The following is a 10262-nucleotide window of genomic DNA, read 5'->3' as shown; positions in this document are numbered from 1 at the left end:
TGTCAGAAGGAAAGCCAAGTCACTTACGTAAAACTTTTTGAAAAAATTACTGCTTGGACAACATCAGAAAAAAAAAAAAAATACTGTACTGTTTCATTAAGAATTTTACTTTGGACAAAATGTTTAAATTTTATATTGAAAACTTAATTTGATACCACTCCGTACTAAACGTTAACAAACTTCGGCTCGTGTTTCCACAAACGCTTTATTCAGCTGATTCATCGTCTAGAAGTTGTAGAGAACTGTTTTTGAGATGATTGAGTTTTAATAGAAAATATTCTAGAAACAAGAAAAGAAAATCATTTGCAACAGACGCAGACAGTTTTAAAATGCTCTCAATGTCACTGCGAATAATATTTATGACCTTAGGGAAATAGAGCTTTCAAAGTTTTGTATTCAGTATCATAGCATCTTGCCGTAATGTCTTCATACACGACGGTATCATATACCAAAAGACATTCACCAGTGAAGGAAGTTAAAACCTTAGTTTTGTAAATGATTTAAGTTTTCGAATCCGCACAAGATCATCGTACAAAGGCTAAGAGGATACTTTAAAACTGAAAAAATGCATTTAAAAGAATTGCTGCTCTAATTTCTGCACATAATTAAAGCTTCATCCAGGTAAGATAGTTTAAATCTACCTTATACAGGACAAACGCCTCTCATTAATGTCTGGGAAATTTTAAAATTTACTTTCCTTGTGATGTTTTAAAACCAAAACTATTGTACTCAAGGGTTTAATTTGCAACTAATCCATTCTTTTTGATCCACCATTTTACCAAATTGTCGAAAACAAAATTTACGAATCCATTGCAAGATCCGAATCCAATGCTCTTCCGAATGCATAGCGAAACTGCAAGAGTGGTAAATGCAACTCGATGATTACGTTTTCAGACTTACTTCCGGCAGCATAAAAAACTAGTGTTCTAAAGGAATTCCACAGTAATCGAAACATTTCCGATGTTTGAGGGATCGAACGAGTGTCGGTACAATGAAACCGAAGCTGATGGGGAACCACAGAAGAATGTTGGCCTTTTGGAAGTGTCCCAGACGCTTTATGGCGGTCTGGAACAGGAACCGGACACCCGGGTAATAAAGTGCGAAGAAGTGGAGTGGTCTTGTCGAGAGGAAAGGCGGACGGAACAGGAGGAGACCCCAGGAAATGAAAGTAATAGTGAGTACATATTTTAACGATTTCCGTAATCGGTATATGATATCTCCCCCATTTGTTTGTACTACATCGATGGCATCTTATTGAAATTTTTATTTTGATCACTAGACAGTCAAAAGTACAATTTTGTGATTCAGCGCAAGAATTTTGCAGCTAACAAAAGCTTGACAAAATGAAGTATATCACATCATTATGATTCCTTGTAGCAGATTCAAATTAAATTTTTCATCATGAAAACTGGCTTAAGGAAGATTAATGTAGTGCTGTTACATCATAAAATGATTATCATTGTAGACATAATAATGCTCTGTATAAATCCCATCTTAGATATTGTTTACAAATTCCTAAATCGAAATATGAGATTTCCTCTTTTTCAACAATTCTTTTGAGTTGTCTCCTTATTCACCATTTTTTGCTCAAAAATATATTTTAATAAGAATAATATTTAAGTAAATAAATAAGTAAATGAATAAATAAATAAAAAGACGATTACGTTCCAAATAAATTCTTACTTTTTTCAAAATTACGTTTCAGTGCTAATTTGATAAAAACTGTTTTGAAATCAAATCTCTAGCTTGGTTATTTAATATCTATATAGCTGACTCTTTTCTCAGCACTGAACTTCAATGTTTTGTGCGTCAACCATCTTATCATAGTTGTCATCTTTATTGAATAGAATCTTTCCTGTAATTTCTTTTCATCTACCAATCTACGATTTGAATAAGTTCCTCTGTGTCATTACGTTCAATTACGTGAGTTTGTTACAATTCCTTACTTTTCGATTGTATTTCATTTGTAAATTGTATCTGGATTACAATCCAAAGAGCCTAAAGTTTCCGCCTTTGAAAACTGACCACTTTTAAAATATGTATCACGTTTCAAAAACTTTTTGAAGACTTTTTTTGTTTTTCAGTCTTATTTTTATTTATTTTTTAAATATATATTTCTCGTTATCCTAAATTAGGTTTTGGAAAAATTAACCCTTCTCGCCTTTTAGGGAGTGAGTTTTAAGCTGAACTTTTTACTGAGTTTAACTTTTACTCCCAAACGACTCGATGAAAAAAGGTGTTTTATTCATTTGAAATTTGTTGCTGTGTAGAGGGGTTATTATTCAATTGTTCATGTTTTCCGATTTCCCGTTTAAATCTCAACATTACTAAGCGTGGACACACGCAGTTCAAAGCATTTTTTTTTGTTTGTAAGCACGCCACAGGCATTTTTTTAAAGAGCCAAATGAAATTTATAATGGCGTTTTTCCTTCTCATGGTAACATAATAATTAATCATCGCATGTTTTGGCTACATTTAATGCCTGTTTCTTTACATGTATAGATTATCGAGTGCTTGACTTAGTCCCATTTTCGGAATCAACTGAGGGACGTCTTCTGTACACACCATTAAGCTACCAGCATAGTCTAGAACAGTCAGAACCTCCTCCAACCCCTACGTTTTCGCCAAAGTGGAGTCCTGGTATAGAAATTTACCGTCCAGTTGCCTTACCATCTGCGCTGCAAAGACAGAGTGACGTGTTTGTTCCATATACGCAGGAAAGTAGAGCACAACCAACCTTTGGTGAGTACACTTGTCTACAGGTACATTTCTCACAAGAAATAATTGTTGTTGTTGTTGTCTTGTGCCAGCTAGGCTGGCAGTTTGGGGTGCGCTGTTTCACTTTTCCAACCGTACCGCAATTTGTTTTAAGTCCCACTTCCACTGTACACACATGCCATAAGGTCCCATTTATAGAATAGGCAACCATTCACAGCATATTAACACAATGAAAGGATAAGGACAATCGAGGAAAAGTACATCCATGTCCAAGCCGGGATTCAAACCTGGGACTTCCCCCACACTGTTAAAAAAAAAAGTGTAACCTTCGTAAAAGCCGTGGCAGCTTAGCTGCCTCGATAGCAATGGAGTAACTTAACTGATAAAACTGGTGTTATCCTCATACGTTACACCAGTTTTATCAGTTAAGTTACTCCATTGCTATGGAGAAGGCTAGCCGGCGGAATAAGGTTACACAAAGTGAAAATGCTGCTACCGTATTTACGGAGTAAGGATACACATTTTTTTTTTTTTTGCAGCGTTTCGCGTGTGACTCAGAAAATCTGAAAATTAACTACTATACCTCATACTATTTTGTAATTTCCTGTGAAGTTTCAAAAGGTAAATGAACAGAATTTTTTGTGCATGTGCCTAAGTATACTGAGTAAGTATTCTACAATTTTTTTCTAAAGCTCGTACAACAGCAACAAAAAATATTTTAATAGCGTTACGTGTGTGACCGCGTGCAACAGTTGAAGGGCATCCTCATATAAATAATAGCCGATGATCGAGTAACCCGCGTGTTTCAACATTAAATCTAGTGCCACGGCATGATAATTTAATAATATGTTCTGATAATCTTTAACATGCGGGGAAAGGCTTTATTGTGACAAGGCTGAACTCGATCCGGTAACTTAACTGTTTTACTGGTAAGACTGTGTCATTTCAATCAGGGGAATGAAGAAACGAAAAAATTGTCAACAATGAACGCTACCTACTGGTGCTTAGGGTTAATTCACTGGAGTTAGGGTTACAATTTCAACTATCAAAATATCACCAAACAGCCAATAGCTTCGTTCAAATGTACGACAGTACATTTGAACGAAGTAGACGAGTAACAGTAGACGAGTGACTTTCTAGTTTCCAAATAAAAATCTAGTTTACGTAGGATCTTTGCTAAATTGCGCACAGAGGTTCTTAGGTGCTCAGAAACTCACATGGGGGATTTTTGTCCCCCAGGTTTTGCCCCCCCCATTTCTTGGGTGTGGGGGGAGGTCACCCCTCCTACACGTGAGTTTTCCGTATTTTTAAGTTCAGTAAACATTGGATCTTTGCTAAATTTGGCACAGCGGTCCTTTGACGCTCAAGAATTCACATAGGGGTACTTTCGCCCCCCCCGTATGGGGGTCGACCCCTCTTAGGGGCGTTTTCCAAAAAATCCGTAAACGGGATAGTGAGACCCATTAGTAACAATAATAACATTTTTTTTAATTGAAGAAAAAAAGCCAAAGACGCCTAAATTTAAATTTTGAGGCATAAAATTGCTTTCCAACATGTTGACGGGAAACCTAACGCTATGTTTTTCTTTTATTTACGCCTGATTGTTGAAAATGCGCCACTTTACGCAACTGTTATTTTCGAGGTAGACCGCGCAACGCCAGGCAACGCAGCTAGTAAATATTTAAATTGAAAGGATAATTTCTCAAAGAATGAAGACGAAATTAATTTTTATTTGTATACGAACTAGTAAATGTATAAACTATCACGAACATCTAGCCTATACTTATGTGGTTTAAAATATTTGAAATGTTTTAAAATCAGTAGAATTTATTCACTTCTTCCCAAAACAAAAAATTATCAAAAAATACAAAGGTAAAGTAAGGTTATTAGAGCATTGTACTTTTAATCCTAAAGTATGCAGATTGCGAATACTTTGTTTAAATATCTCTTCGGGTATGAAAACAGCAACTCTTTGTTCTTTTTATTTATTTAATATTTTCTATATTTATTTATTCATTTTTTAACACTTCTTGAATCTTGGATGCAGTGCCAGCACATAATATTTTTAGTTGAATTATGTAAAGAGTATACTTTTTTTCTCTTACATTCAAATGTAAAGACCCAACTTGCAATGAAAACATTCAGGAGCGTTCAGTGTGTGACATTTTTCAAAATGTCTCGTTAAAATTTTTCTGCCGAATGTTTGAAGATAAAAATCAGGCTAGAAGTATTATGTATGAAGTTAATTTATGATATGAGATATTTTTCTTCTAGTCCTCCAATTTGACCTTGGAGGAAAACTTTTGTTTCTTTTGCTTTACGTGTGTGACCAAGAAAAAGTAACCTGCATATTTTGAGGGTTAAAAACTTATCAAAAGCCTTTATTAAAATAAATTGACACATAATTATAGTAAAGTATCTGTGTTCATGATATTTGATAGTTTTTCCAAAAAAAAAAAAAAAAATGATGATTAAGTAAAAAAATGACTCTTACATTTATTTCACTAATAATGATTTTTTTTTTGTCTTTGTCTAAATGTTATCAAATAAGGCTATAATCTGATCCAAAAATATTTTTAACACAAAATTGATGCTGGAATTGAAAAGAGTTTAGATATTTCTATGTCAAAAAATAACGTTATTATTAACGTTTCTATATTAGGTGGAAAAAATTTTTTGGCGCGTCAGGAACACTTTTTTTGAAGTTGCCCATTTATATTCCTTTAAAAGTTCGATACATTTTATTAAAAGCATTGTAAACAATGACCGTGATTAACAATTAATTTCCAATTGCAGGTTTACCTAAATTTTAGCATTGAATTAGTTACAAATTTACGTTCTAATTCACGTTGTAGTTGGTACCTTGGAACACTGGAACAAATTTTATCTGATGCAGGGGCTTCTATAGATATTTTATTCTAATTTTCGCGGGCATTTTCTCATCTTCATATCAGAGATTTATACAAAACTGTTAAATAAAATTGGAATATAACTAATAATTAATATCTAATTAATTAATTTTATTACAGAATTATTTGTCATTGGGTCTGAGGTAGCATTAACGTAAACATAAACATTTTAAGAGGAACTTCAATTTTTGAGAGTTGTAATCAAGAAATCATACACCTATTTATTTCATACTTTTTCGTGCAAACTAAGATTATAAAAATAGTCTTTAGAAGTAAAAATATTTTTTTATACTTTATTATCGAACTATTTTCAGCAAATTATTAAAAAATTTCTATTACAACGTTATTTCTATGGTGTTTAATTTTGGAAAAATTTAAGCAAGTAAGGGAAACTTCCTCCCTCTTTTAAAATGTCTCTAAGGTTTCTGCTGGTTCTGTTAAGCTGCAAAATTTCTTTTTTTCCTTTTGTCTTACTTTTATACTTTCAATGAATAATAACTAAGTTATAACTAAACTTGAAAGTTCTTTAGTTGTTACGATATGGATTTGTTACTTCTAATTCTGGTTTAAAATCTTACCATTTCCTTTAAGATAATAAGAGCAATTTTGATTTAAGAAATGTTTACTGGTACTTTTGCTTAGAGTGTATAAAGTTTATGGTTTGGTTTTTGATTTATTATTAATTGAATGTAATCATATAAAATGTTATATTTACGCATAACCCAACTGTTCGGACGAATTTTAACTTTATTAACAAAACAAACGTTTTTGAGGTTCACAAATCATTTAGTTTAATTACTTTTTGTCCAATGAGGGTAAAATTTCAACTTACATTGGTAGCAAAATTACGAGAGCAATAGGATGAAGTGACGTCATAAATGGGAGCACATTTGATGACAACTTAAAGACATAGTGTAAAATTTCAAGACGAAAATGATGCGCCAAAATTCAGTGAGTGGCGTACGACGTGCATCAGCATATGCAACCATGTTTTCGATTTCTTTCTTTTACATTTTTTTTCGAAAAAAATTTAGTTGTTGATGTAACAGTGACTAAGCAACTGTTAGTCGTGCTGCTAAGTTTTCAAATCAGCAAAAATATGAAGAAAGCTTGAGGGGAAAAAAAAAGCGTGGTAGACATAAACTAAATATACAGACGAACCAAAAGACCTTTTAATTTTCTACTACGGGCAAAGCTGTGCGGGTACCGCTAGTTGCTAAAAAAAAAATCGATTGAATATGAGTAAATCGTTGCCAACAGAGAAAAAGAAATTTCAGCCCGTTTTCCATCAAGCATTCTAGATAGTTTTACATTAAAGTTCCTAAATGTGCTAAAAGAGACAAAGAAGTAAAAGTTAGTTTTTATATTCTAACATTATTGAAATATCCAACGTAACATTATATTAGTATTAAAAAATTAATTTAGGAAACTATCAGGAAAAAATTAACTTTTTTTCGCTCTTGGATGAAATCTATGTGAGACACAACGTCGATTCATTTCCGCAGACAGGAAGTACTTCCGGATGGAATTCAGGCGCCCCTTACGCACTTTTTGTTTCTTATCGCGCAAACACGAGTCACTATTTCCGTTTTTCCAAACCTATAATAATGTAAAAAGAGCTACTGAAAAGTGAAGATATAATTAAGAACAGAAAAGCGATTTTAGCTGATAATTTAAAATTTTGCATTTAAGCATACTCCTCCAGTATACAATTTTCTGAAAATATTATAAAAGCCGTTCATAGAGGGTGGAGTGGGGTTAAGGAAGGATATACCTATTAGCTAAACAAAGCTGTAGCTTAGGGCTCCCGCTTTAAGGGGGAGGACAACCCTCAAAAAATTGCACGATTCGTTCCTAAAAAATAAATAGTACTAGAAAAAATAATTTCCCTTTTCAAGTTCTTGAAAACCTTAAAAACTTAAAAAGAATGTTGGAAAAAAGCTTGAATTTCCAAATTTATAAGAAATTTAAGGTGGCTGCAATGTAAAAAATACTGCAATGTGAAATCCGTGTTTTTAAAATTTTTTTAAATCTAAAACATGTTTTAAACAATTCTGTAAATTCTACACAATCAAATATTAAAATGTCATACACTGGAAAGTGCAAATGAAGTGCTTTAAAAATTTTACTTGTTCTAGGGTCTTTGAAAATGATTAAATAAATATTTGAAGTTTCTAGAAAAGTTCTTCATTTTTATCTTTTAACACTGGTCCGAACGGTCAAAATGTTATTATCTCGTTACCTATTTACTACATCTCTACACCATTTTTTCTAAAGTGTTTTATTGATTTTTTTTACTGCAGATCAGTTTACATGAAATTCACTGTTTTGTGTTGCGCGCGCGCGTGTGTGTGTGTGTGGGGGGAGGGGATCAAAACCTATACCGATAGCTAAAGTTATCAAGTGCCGATGCATTATCTTTTCTCCTCCCACTCTGTTCCTTTTTGTTGACTGTTGGCGCCTTGTCGAATAAAAACTAATAATTTTAGTCTAAAAAGCTTAAACTATTAAGTTAAAACTAATAAGTCGAATGAGCTTTATTTTGATCAATCTTAATTTAAAAAGCATGAAAAACTTTTAAAAAGTTTTGTTTGCTCATTTTTTGCCCGGCTTTTTATAGTTCCAAATATTCCTTATAAGGCCTCAGAATGCAGAATTTTATGTTAATTCCTCAAAAATTTTCGGACCCCCGAAAGACACGGATGTTCTTTACCCCAATAAAATGGGTCATTCTATCACTCTCCTGATACCATCCTCCAATGTAAATCGAAAAAAGACGATCGAAAAATACCATTAACTATTATACTACTAAACTAATATAGGGGAATGTGGGGCAAAGTGTAAGGGCTTTTTCAAAATGAACAAATTTGAAATTTGTTTTGAAAATTACAGTACATTAAGAAAGAACTTTGTAGATTATAATAATATAATTGCATTGAAACATTATTTTTTATTTTTGGCAGTAAATTTTTGCTTCCAAACAAAAGTGGAAAATTTAACTTTTTTGTTCTATGGGGCAAAGTGAAAAATGAAATATTTTTGTAATGAGATATTTTCTATTCAATTAAAAAAATAATTTTTGATCAAATGAGTCAGTAAATAAAAGGGTGAATGTGTAAATGAAAATATACTGAAAAAAATCAAACGAATTATTAAATAAGTTAATTAATAAATGTATGAGAACAAATAAATGAGTGAGTAAAGTAGTGAATGAATGAATAAATAAGTGAACTGCTAAATTAAGGTATGTTAATAAAGTAATTAATAAAGAATACTTAAGAGATTTGTTAAATGATTGAATAATTAAACGAAATTAACTGTTTCATTTTGCCCTATCCATTTTGCCCCGCATGTACTTGTCTAATTGTACAAAAAAATAAAAATACAAATAAACGTAATATTAACTAAATAAATACTGCACAGTGTGTTAGAAGGTCTCAATTAATTCTTCAAATATTAATAACAAGATTTTTTTCATTAATTAATAGCAAAATTAATTTTCGGTTTACAACAAAACATTACAATATGAGTATCAATTTTTGAAAATTGCCTGTATTATCATATTCTATAAATTTTAGAGGTAATTTTTTCTTGTCTGGAATAGACTACATATGTTACCACATGGTTAAAATATTACCAGATAGGTGGCGCTAAAAGCGAAATAAATATCTCACCATTTCACTTTGCCCCGCGCATTCCCCTTCCAAGCAAAAAAAAAAAAAAAAAAGGAATGTACTACTTCTTATTTTTAATTTAATTCTTCTGTATACTAATTTAATCTTAATCGGTGTCAAGATATTTTTCCTTTATTTACTATTTGTAAGAAAAAATTAAAAAGAAACATCTTATACTCAGACTTAAAATGAGGGTAGAGAACTTAAGCGACATCTCTCATATTTTAGACTAATAAGTTTTGTTACAAAAATTTTGTCACTTTCTTAATTTATTTTCTTTGCTTAACCTCCTATCTCCCGAGTTTCACTTTCGTATTTGGAGGTAAGTACCGCAGAAGTCTAATTATCCAAACTTCCACTATACTAACCGTTGATTTTCCAAATCACTTTCACAATTTTTCAGAACAATTAAGACGATTCTCAAAATAATGATTCTGTCTACGCACTATTCCCTCCACGAAACTAATCAAACAGTTTACATTGAGATATTGAGCAAGCAATGCCTTTCATTTAAAGTAAGGTACGTACTAAATAAGTACTTAGTAATGTATTTATGTAATACTTACTAAGTACTAAGTTACTGTATAGCACTAACATGAAAACTTTTTATTGCCTTTTTATTTGATTAACTACCAGAAACAAAACTTCTATATGCATTTCTACAGTTTCAACAACATTTTTCTCTTTTTAAAAAGCGCTTTAATTCCTTTCTAAAGAGGGCTTTCTGTTTCCAATTTCTGTTTCTGCTTCAAACAGATTAAAATTACAGATAAATTCAAAAGCCGCTTTAAAAATATAGGACAAATATAACCCTATCACTTTAAATCCAGCTTATCGGAGCATACAAAACATCCACTTCGTAAAAAACTTACGCGCGTGGCGTACGCACTTTCCACTATAATATGAACTATGATATAGACCTACTAAAATACATATCGTTGTATTTCACGATAAATGAATC

General features: G+C 31.9%; 1 protein-coding gene across 1 annotated transcript in view; it reads left to right on the top strand.

Moving 5' to 3' along the window:
• The first annotated feature begins 1077 nt into the window (after positions 1-1077).
• LOC129225560 (transcriptional regulator ERG homolog) overlaps positions 1078-10262 on the top strand; it is a 49579-nt gene continuing 40394 nt past the window's right edge. Inside the window, exons 1-2 of the mRNA XM_054860005.1 lie at positions 1078-1174; positions 2503-2742. The gene's annotated coding sequence lies outside the window, so the exon portion shown is untranslated. The remainder of the gene's footprint in view (positions 1175-2502; positions 2743-10262) is intronic.

This window comes from Uloborus diversus, chromosome 7 (assembly GCF_026930045.1).
Source record: "Uloborus diversus isolate 005 chromosome 7, Udiv.v.3.1, whole genome shotgun sequence".
NCBI lineage: Eukaryota > Metazoa > Arthropoda > Arachnida > Araneae > Uloboridae > Uloborus > Uloborus diversus.
This window is presented reverse-complemented; position numbering and strand designations above follow the sequence as displayed.